General features: G+C 41.0%; 1 pseudogene; it reads right to left on the bottom strand.

Moving 5' to 3' along the window:
• Nucleotides 1–3,253: 3,253 nt before the first annotated feature.
• LOC140528376 (cytochrome c oxidase subunit 6B1 pseudogene) lies at nucleotides 3,254–3,520 on the bottom strand (annotated as a pseudogene).
• Between the last annotated feature and the right edge of the window lie 4,902 nt (nucleotides 3,521–8,422).

Here is an 8,422-nt window from a genome sequence, read left to right as displayed (position 1 = left end):
TTTGAAAGACTTGGTAACTGATGAGCCAAATGACCAACCACATTTTCAAAGGATTTTTGATGAAATACGTTTTCCACCGCGATATATAGCACATATGTACTGAAACATAGATTGAAGTATATTATTTTTTATCTTTTTTTAATATTTCCTTCTTTAACACACTCTCTCTTTTTCATTCTTCCTCTCTCTCCCTTCCTCTCCTCTTCCCTCTCCTCCCTCCTCTTTTCTCCTCCTCCTCTATCTCCTCCTCCACTTCTTTCTTTCTTTATTTCTTTCTTCATTTTTTCATTATGATTATCTGCTTTTCATGTAGCTAATGTTGCAATCAATTTTGCATAAATACACTTCAAATTTTTTTTGTTCTTATGACCTTCTTGATTGGTGGCTGAGGAGAAAGAGAGAGAGAGAGAGAGAGAGAGAGAGAGAGAGAGAGAGAGAGAGAGAGAGAGAGACAGAGACAGAGAGACAGAGAGACAGAGAGAATTTAGACTTGAAAATGAATTAACATTGAATTATAAATATTTCTTAATTTTACTTTTGAGGTAAAAAATGTCACTGAGAATCTCAAGCCTAACAGAACATTTCACTTTGGCAGTTTATCATTTATCTCTCCCGGAAGCATTTCTAGATAATATGTGATGGAATCTCAGTGAATTTAGTAAAACTATAACAAATGTGTGCTAAGGAACATGTAGCCTAATGAGTTGCAGCTAAGGAATGGAGACACATTTTGAGTTCATCTGTACCTTGATAAATAAAAAGCATTCTTTAACATAAAGCTAGAATGGAACTAATGTTGTTGATGATAGTGTTACATATTTATATAATGTAGTAAGTTTCATAAAGTTCTTTGACAAGCATTTTTGATATGTTCCAGCTCTGTGTTAGACACAATACATATGAGAACAAATAAAGTCTTCTCTGCCCTTAGTTCACATATATGTATGTGTATATGTGTGTGTGTATATATGCATATATATGTGCATATATATGTGTGTGTGCATATGTATATATATATATATATATATATATATATATATATATATAATGTAAATGTGTGTAATGCTGGAAAGGGACAGGCAGTATCCATTGGGATATTGGAAAACAGTTTAATGATATGGTAGCATTTAACCTGAGCTCTAAATTAAGAGATTCTAAGAGGTGTAAATGAATAGGTTTTTAAACCTAGTTCCTTCTAAGCATATCTTGTATTTGAGGAACAGCAAGAAGGCCAGTCTAATTATACCACAGACTGCATAAAGGGTAACAATGTCTAATAATCCTCAAAAGGTAGATTGGAGGTGTGGTGTGAAGAGCTCTAAACGTCAGAAAAGTGTATACTTATTTAATCCTAGATGAAATAGGAAACCACTGGAATTTATTGAGTAGTAGAACGACATGATTATGCCTGTATTTTCAGAATATCATTTTGGTAGCTGTATGGATGCTGGATTGCAGAAGGGAGATATAAATTAGGTAGACCAATTGTAACCAAACCAGAAAACAGCATGGGGCACTGGGGTGGGGGAGAGGTGAGAGATTTGATTTACACATGGGACAGTGAAAAGAGCTGTATTTGCAATAGAGAAAGCAAGAGGTGAGAAGGGTATTAATTTGAATGATTTCTGTATCACTGGAGACAAGAAAACAGATGGAGAGATGTTGTGGTAGAATGTATAAGACTTTGAAATGGTGAGATAAGAATAAATATTTTTTTGAAGAATGATGTGACCCTTCAACTAAAAGGGGATGTTCAGAAGAGAGGAAGGTTTTGAGGAAAATATATTCAGTATTATTTTGGATAAGATAACTTTGAAATTCCTATGGGATATTGAGTTTGAAATATTCAAAAGTGTGTTATAGTAGTACTTATAAATAATAGCATTTATAGCAAAGGATCCCTTTCTAATAGATGTTGTACTATATGGTTACTGGTGTTCCTTCAAATTTTAAAATTTTGTATTTCTTTCAAAAATTATTTACTATTTTCCCCTAGACACATATAAAATAATTTTTTCATTCATTTTCAAAACCTTGGGTTCCAAGTTATTTCCCTCTTTCCCTCCCCATCCCCCATCACTGTGAAGGCAAATAATTTGATATAGGATATTCATGAGAAGTCATACAAAACATTCCATAAGAGTGATATGGTGAAAGAAAATATAGACAAAAACAAGTTCAAGAAAAGTAAAGTTAAAATAAGTATGCTTCAATCTGTATTCAGACACCATCAGTTCTTTCTCTGGGGATGTATGACTTTACTCATAATAAGGTTTTCAGTGTTGTTTTGGATCACTGTATTTCTGAGAACACCTGAGTCATTCACAGGTGATCATCTTACAATATTGCTGTTACTGTGTACACAGTACATTTCACTTTATATCAGCTTTTGTAAATCTTTCCGATTTTTTTTCCTGAGAGCATCCTATCAATCATTTCTTAAAGCACAATAGTATTCTATCATAGTCAAGTACCACAATTTGTTCAGTCATTCCCTAATTGATGGGCATCCGTTTCATTTACAATTCTTTGTTATCAGAAAAGAGATGCAATAAATATTTTTGTACATGTAGGTCTTTTTATTCCCTTTTTAAAAATCTCTTTTGGGATACCAACCAAGTAGGAGCACTACCAAATCAAAGAGTATGCATGGTTTTATACCCTTTGAGAATAATTCTGAATTGCTCTACAAAATATTTGAATGAATTCACAACTAGAACAATAATGAATAAATGTCTCATTTTTGCCACATTCCCTTCAACATTTCTCATTTTCTTTTTTTATCCTATTAGTCAATCTAATAGGTATGAGGTGGTACCTCAGAATTGTTTTATTTTGCAACTCTCCAATCAATAGTGAGGGTATTTTTTTTCAGTTGGCTGTAGTTAGTTTTGATTACTTTATCTAATAAGTGTGTGTATGTATACATATATACATACATATAAACAGACATACACACCTATTTGCATATATGTATATATATATCTACCTACTTATGTATACACACAATTTATAAATTGTGAAATGATTCCTTATAAAAACAATTTTATGCAGTTTTCTACATATGAGAAATGACAAATCAGAAAAAAAATTGCTTCAACATTTTTTCATAGTTAAAATTTTTTTTTTATTGATTCCAACAGTTTATTTTAACATGATTGGGGTGCCCCAGGGCAGGGGTAGTTACAGATCACGTTCCCCTGAGCTGAAAGAAGAAGGGATCCAACAGCATGGGGGGAAAGAAGGAAGGGGAAGCAGCTCAGATCTTCCCAGGGAAGGTGTCTTCAGCTAGGCGATCATCCCAAGTATTCACCCAGGACACGGGACAGAGGGACTTGTAGACACGTTTATACCACTTTCAGACTGACACATCACCACCTTTCTTGTTCATGACCTTCTCACAACGGTGAAAATCCAGGTAGTTCTCCCAGCAGTTGCAAGTTTGGTTCTGGTTGGGAAAGCGGCTGTCGAAGGGCGCAGTGCGGTAGTTTTGGATCTTGGTCTTGATGTTTTCAGACATGATGGGTCGCTTCCTCTGCGGTCGCTCTGCCTCCGCTGCTCCTCTGGCAAACACCCTTAGTTACTATTTCTAACTGTAATTCCCCCTATCTTATTCCTTCCTGTTTATTCTCTCTATTTCCTTTTAGTCTGTCCCTCTTCAAACATGTTTTGCCTCTGATTACTGCCTTTCCCCACTTGCCACCCCTTCTCCTGTCTCCTTCCTCTCCTACCTTCCTGTAGGGCAAAATAGATTCCTATACCCAACTGAGTGTTTATGTAATTCCCTCCTTGAGTCCATTCTGATGAAAGTAAGGTTCACTCATTTCCTTTCATTCCCCTGCTTCCCCTCCTTTGGACAAGCTTTTCTTCCCTCTTTTATGTGAGATAATATATCACATTCTATCCTTAGGTTTCCCTTTCTTCTAATATATTCCTCTCATACATTATTTTTAGATGTCATCCCTTCATATTCAACTCAAACCTCTGCCCTCCCAACTCAAACCTTATACTCTTTCTGTCTTAATAGTGAGAAAGGGTTTTGTTTTATGAATTATAATGGTCATATTCCCAAGTAGGAATGTAAACAGATTAACTTCATTAAGTCCCTCATGGTTTCCCTTTCCTCTTTACCTTTTTATGATCTCTGAATCATCTATTTGGAAGTCAAATTTTCTATTCAGCATTGGTCTTCTCACCAAGAATACTTGAAAGTTCTATATTTTATTGAATGTCCATTATTTTCTTTTTATTAATTAATTTTTAGTTTTCAACATTCACTTTTACAAGATTTACAAGTTTTCTACTTCACTTGCATTACCCCTCCTCATGATAGCATGCAATCTGATATAAACCATATATGTACAATTATATTGCACATCTTTCCACATTAGTCATGTTGTGAAAGAAGAATCAGAACAAAAGGAAACATCACAAGTGTTGGGGGTGGAAGCTCAATTCCATGTGGACAGTCTTGGGCGGGTAAAGGTGGGAACTTCTAAATCTTAGAGTTCTCATGAGGCCCCCCCCAGAAAACAGCAGGGAATCAAGGAGTGAGACCGAGCTATCTCGTGTATTTCCGCCTCTTCCCGTGAGAAACGTGATGGGAGGAGCATCCCCGCCCTCGAGATTGACCTGGATCTGGGCACACCTATTGTTATCTAACAGGCACGGTATTCAGGTGCAAACTACGAGGCTGGAGAGCTTAATTAGGGTCAGGAAAGCCTGAAGGTGCTCTTAGCGCGGGAGGGGCCCTTACAGGACAGAAGGCGCCTCTTCCCTTTTCCTCTCTTCGCTCTCCCTTCCCCCTCTCTCCCCACTTCCACTTCTGCTTCCAATCTCTTACTGTAAGATCTTTGCCTCCTTGGGAGATTTCTCTCTCCCTCCTAAGGAAGAGCTCCCCCTGCACATGTAACCGAGACCCTGAATAAAGCCTAACCATTGTTCGACTCTGGAAAGTCTCTTCTCTCATACGTTTATCCGGTTTGGCCAGCCGAAAACCTGCGATATAGGTAAGGTAAGACTCGGGTAGCCCTCAGGCCTCTAGGCCTGGCAGTTGGCACCCCGAACAGAGGACTGGGAGCGCAGATATCCTGGGTGGTTGGGACCCCCGGAAGGGGCTGTGAAAGACGCGAGTCCCGAATCCTAGATTCGGAAGGAGAGAAAGAGTGAGTAGCTTCCCACACCCATGGGAAAAGGGCAGGGATGGGGAATCAATTGCCAGTAATAAAGCCAGAGGAACAGGAGGTCTGGGCTGAGATACTTTACAGGGAATGCAGGGAGGCAGGGGTCACTATAGAGTTAAACGACCTCCGAGAATTTTGTAAAAGGATTTGGAAGGTCTGTCCCTGGCTTGAGCAGACCGGAATATCAAGAGAAAGATGGGGAGCGGTCGGAGAACAAATGACTGCTTATGAACAACAATGCCCCGGGGAGCTGGAGGATTTAGATTTCCTGATATTCGGTGTGATTAAAAGTCTTTTGGAAGGCCCGGAGAGACCAGGGTGGGATTGGAATGAGAGTGGAAGTGGAGAGAGGGGAGGGGAGAACCCTGGAAAGCAGAAAGTTAAGGAGTGTAGAGAAAAAATAGCTTCGGAGCTCCATCTAGCAGATGGGAAAGGCGAGGCAGGGGAGAATACACCGTGTCTTCCTTCTGCGCCTCCTTATAGCACGCTCCATACTGGAGCAGATAGGACCTGCCTTAGCAGTCGCTCAGTACCCCGGCACTGGAAGCTCAAAGAAAGCCAGAGACCAGTGTGGGGAATAGGAGGGTGCCAAAATACCTTAGAGACAATGCACCCAGTAAAGTGGGAGGCAGAGGATCACCAAGGGACCGTATGGCCGTTGGTGATTCCAGGACTTAGTTTTAACATCTGGGGCAGAGACATCATGATCCGCCTGGGGATGAGGCTATCAAATTTTTAGTAAGGGCCATTGCATTTGCACTGGAGTCCCCACCCTTGAATTGGAAGTCAGACACCCCGAATTGCGTGGAGCAATGGCCCCTGACTCCAGAAAAACTCCAGGCACTAAAAATACTGGTTAAGGAGCAATTAGCACCCTGGAATGCTCCTGTGTTTGTTATAAAGAAAAAAATCCTTAAAATTCAGGTTCCTTACGGATGTTAATCAAGCATTAGAGAGCCCTAAGCAGCAATACCAAAGTAAACAGCCAGTATGCATTCTTATCAACTTCACCTTAAAGGCGATCCTCGCTAAACAAAAAAGGGGAAGAGGTCACCTAACACAATCAGAGCTTGATACAGCTGTCTCAAAAAACTCACATAATACTCCAGCTATGAGACATTTTGTGACTATTCCAAGACAACCCCGCAAGGAAAGTAATACCCAGGCTGGAAATAAGGACACATGGGCCATGGTAAAGGATATGGCCTCAGGGAAATGGCAAGGTCCGTATAAGATACTAATATGGGGTCCAGGGTATGTTTGTGTCTCCATAGGAAAAGGGAATGCATGGATTCCCATTAGAAGGATCCGTAGGTGGAAACCGGTGTCGGGGACGCCGGAAGTGACGAGCCCGGAGATCCCGGAGAAGGATCATGCACCACCTGAGTCTGCTGCTGACAGCTTTGACCTTGCTGCCCAGAGAGGAAGCAGCACTCATCCCAACCACTGACATTGCTGCTCACTCCATCTAGGCATCTCCTTTCAGCGGCTGAAGGAGGACTTTGGCATCACAAACCCAGGACACATGGGGGGAGGTGACCAACTTTTCGCCTGAATGCCACAGTCTTGGCCGTTGAGATCCATTTGCATGACTGAGGGGGTGGTGATGTGTAAGGCGCCAGCACTGAGCTACTTCTCTTAGAATATGCTTTGGAATTAGTGATTGCCCTTCCTCTTGTTGTAATTCAGCCATTTAGTTTCATCTTTGTTTTGTTGGATGCCTCTCTTTCTCAGTTGTGCTAGCTGCAGATTTCTGTGTAAATGAAGCTCTTGTTGTGGGGTACTCATATGCTAAAGGCCTTCCTAACCCACTCAGCCTCCAGCCGCTATTTGCTCTAGAGCCATGTGCGCTCTGTGCAAAACAAAAAAGGGGAGATGTTGGGGGTGGAAGCTCAATTCCATGTGGACAGTCTCGGGCGGGTAAAGGTGGGAACTTCTAAATCTTAGAGTTCTCATGAGGCCCCCCAGAAAACAGCAGGTAATCGAGGAGTGAGACCGAGCTATCTCGTGTATTTCCGCCTCTTCCCGTGAGAAACGTGATGGGAGGAGCATCCCCGCCCTCGAGACTGACCCGGATCTGGGCACACCTATTGTTATGTAACAGGCACGGTATTCAGGTGCAAACTACGCAGCTGGAGAGCTTAATTAGGGTCAGGAAAGCCTGAAGGTGCTCTTAGCGCGGGAGGGGCCCTTACAGGACAGAAGGCGCCTCTTCCCTTTTCCTCTCTTCGCTCTCCCTTCCCCCTCTCTCCCCACTTCCACTTCTGCTTCCAATCTCTTACTGTAAGATCTTTGCCTCCTTGGGAGATTTCTCTCTCCCTCCTAAGGAAGAGCTCCTCCTGCACATGTAACCAAGACCCTGAATAAAGCCTAACCCTTGTTCGACTCTGGAAAGTCTCTTCTCTCATACGTTTATCCGGTTTGGCCAACCGAAGACCTGGGACAGGTAAGGTAAGACTCGGGTAGCCCTCAGGCCTCTAGGCCTGGCAACAAGAAAGAAAAAAAAAGAAAATAATATACTTCCATCTGAATTCTGACTCAGTTGTTCTTTCTCTGGATGCAGACAGCCTTTCCTCTCATGACTTTTTGGAAATTGTCTCAGAGCATTTCATTTCTAAGAGCTACATGTATCAAAGTTGGTCATCTCACACATTCTTCCCTTTACTGTGTACAGTTTTTTCCTGGTCCTGTTGCTTCATTTACTATCAATTTATTTAAATCTTTCCAGGTTTTCCTGAGATACATCTGCTCATCATTTCTTACGGAACAATGGTATGATATTATATTCATATACCACAAAATGTTCAACTATTCCCTAATTGATGAGTATGCCCTGAATTTTCAATTCTTCACCACCAGAAAAGGGCTTCCATGAATATTCATGTACATGTGGGATCATTTTTCTTTAAAAAATGATCTCTTTGTGAAACAGACCTAGTACTGGTGGTTGTTGTCCTTAGTCTTCAAAGAGGATCAAAATGGTATCACTATTGTAAAGTGAAATTTCACTGTCTCCGACTGTGGCTGATCAGACCAATATGAGCTCAGAATGGTATACCACAGTTTGGGCAGAGATAGTCCATTTGAATAAGATAGTCCATTTGGATATTTGGGTAGATATCCCAAATTTGTGCATCCTGTGGTTACTTTGTGCTGCCTCAATTCTGCTTTGTTATTAGAGCATAGCACCATTTCTGATGCTGGCATACCATGCTGAGCAGTCCTGTGCCAGTGTCTCC

The sequence above is a fragment of the Notamacropus eugenii genome, chromosome 1 (assembly GCF_028372415.1).
Source record: "Notamacropus eugenii isolate mMacEug1 chromosome 1, mMacEug1.pri_v2, whole genome shotgun sequence".
Classification (NCBI taxonomy): Eukaryota; Metazoa; Chordata; class Mammalia; order Diprotodontia; family Macropodidae; genus Notamacropus; species Notamacropus eugenii.
The sequence above is the reverse complement of the archived record's forward strand: the minus strand, read 5'-3'. Positions and strand labels throughout refer to the sequence as shown.